The following is a 2,181-nucleotide window of genomic DNA, read 5'->3' as shown; positions in this document are numbered from 1 at the left end:
GCCCACTCCCTGCTGTTAAGGACAATGGACTAATTCTCCCTAAAGGCTTGCAGTTATAGGTTTGGTCCTTGTAGGGTGGGTTTATACCCTACTGATAATGGTTTCTATAGTGAGCCAGAGAACAGGTCAAACCATTAGGCTGCCATGCTGAATCTAGGATCCGCCCATCTTGTCATATGTATACCCCCAATCCCTCCTCTTCCTATTGCTTGGATACCCCTAGATCACCCCCTCCAATTATTGCACAATCCTTTCCTGTGATGTATGTCCTCACCTGTAATTAGGGGCCTTGCACATCCCCAGAGAATATAAAAGCCTTGGTTAGCAATAAATCTCTCGCTCTCTCCACGTGGACCACCAAGTGAGGCTGAGGTGAGCATGCTACCATGAGATGTGTCTGCCTCCATTATTTCTCTCTCTCTTCTAGTTCTCATGCTCTCTATGACTATAATCTTTACTTATTATCGCTGTACAGTTGCGCCTACCAGACCCGTGATGATGTGTTAGGGGCTGGCCTTTCCCCTGACAACACAGCCCCCTTTATGTGCAGCTTCATCTTCCTTTCCGAGGCTGATGCTTGACCATAGAGGCCAGGACTATCCACCGAGGCCAGGAGAAGCCACGGCTCCAGGTGCTCACAGAGATCCTGAAACATCTGAACAGTGATGTGCTCTGATTGTGAAACACACACCGCCTTCCAAAGGACTTGTTTGTATGCTTTTTAATTGGGCAACACTTTTTTATGTGGCACACATGTCGATATGCAAATAGTTGGGTAAGTAGAGTTACCCTGCAGGTCAGACAGAGTGGAACGGCTCTCAGGTGTTTTGAAGGCTGCTTGACAGAAACAGAGGGGGCCTCGTGGTGTAGTGACTATGATTTGGGCTGCTAAGCACAAGGTCAGCCGTCCAGCGGGCCAGGAAGCAGTCGAATTCAAAATCACCAGCCACTCTGCAGAAGAAAGGTGAAGCTTTCTACTCCCACAACGAAGGACAGTCTCAGAAGCCCACAGGGGCAGTTCTACCCTGTCCTGTAGGGTCACTGTGAGTTACACTTGACTCAATGGCAGTGAGTTAGAGAAGCAAACAGCCTCTCCATCTCCCAGGGAGCAGCTGGTGGGTTTGAACCTCTCACTTCTAGTGAACAGCCTAATGCTGAACCCACTGTGCTACCAGGACCGTATGTTAAATTGAATAAACTCTATTATTACACCTAATTTCTTTTCTTAATGTGCTTGAAATGAACTTGGACATCACTAAAACTCCAAGTCCACTCCAGTTTTACTTTTCCTCTTTTTTTAGCCACTTAGACCTAGATTTTGATCCAAAGGGTAAGGAATCTGGAGGGTTTTAGAAGTATTATTTTTATTTATTATTATTTTAAATTATTTTTTCCTGTCAAACTCTCCACATTTTTTCCTCTCCCCATCCTTTCCTCCCCCTGCTCCACACCCCCAGTCTGTTCCCATTCCTGGCCTCCTCTTAGGCATCAAAGGCTCATCGATTGGTGGAGAAACCACATTTCTTCTTGGTTTTTCCTTATAACAATGGTGATATTAAATATATATCTTTGTAAGACTGAGGTTGCTGAGCATAATGTTCTCTAATTTTGTCCATGTCTTAAACTTACTTTCAATCACGGTGTTAGTCTGGGTAGACTAGAGAAACAAATTCATGACGCATATATGTGTATAGGAAAGAGATTTATATAGAAGAGCAATTGAACATTGAGAAAGCATCCCAGCCCAGTCCAGATCAAGTCCATAAGTCTGATATTAGCCTATATGTCTGACCCCAATCTATAAAGTCCTCTTCAGACTCATGAAACACATGCAATGACGCCGAATATAGAAGATCACAGGCCAGTGGGTAGAAAGTCTTTGGATCCAGTGGCATTAGAAACATCTCAGCGCTGGCAGGGGTCTCTGCATGACTTCTCCAGCACCCAGGGCTGCATCAGAGTGGGCCCATGTGTCTTGTCAGCTGCTATTGCTCCCAGGGTGTGAATGGAGAGTCTTCCACCTCCAAGGAGGAAACACTGTAATTCCCAGAATCCTTAGGGGAAGGCTATGCCCACACAGAAGCCTCATTGGCTATGACCTGATTGACAGGCTAGGCTCCACCCTACACGCTGAATCCTTAAATTGCCAATTATGTAACCACGATTGTTTCTTTTTACTGT

General features: G+C 45.4%; 1 non-coding gene across 1 annotated transcript; it reads right to left on the bottom strand.

Moving 5' to 3' along the window:
* Positions 1–1,228: 1,228 nt before the first annotated feature.
* LOC142462041 (small nucleolar RNA SNORA61) lies at positions 1,229–1,348 on the bottom strand. The gene has a single exon (XR_012787187.1). It is a non-coding gene; the product is annotated as a small nucleolar RNA SNORA61 (small nucleolar RNA).
* Between the last annotated feature and the right edge of the window lie 833 nt (positions 1,349–2,181).

The sequence above is a fragment of the Tenrec ecaudatus genome, chromosome 11 (genome assembly GCF_050624435.1).
Source record: "Tenrec ecaudatus isolate mTenEca1 chromosome 11, mTenEca1.hap1, whole genome shotgun sequence".
NCBI lineage: Eukaryota > Metazoa > Chordata > Mammalia > Afrosoricida > Tenrecidae > Tenrec > Tenrec ecaudatus.
The sequence above is the reverse complement of the archived record's forward strand: the minus strand, read 5'-3'. Positions and strand labels throughout refer to the sequence as shown.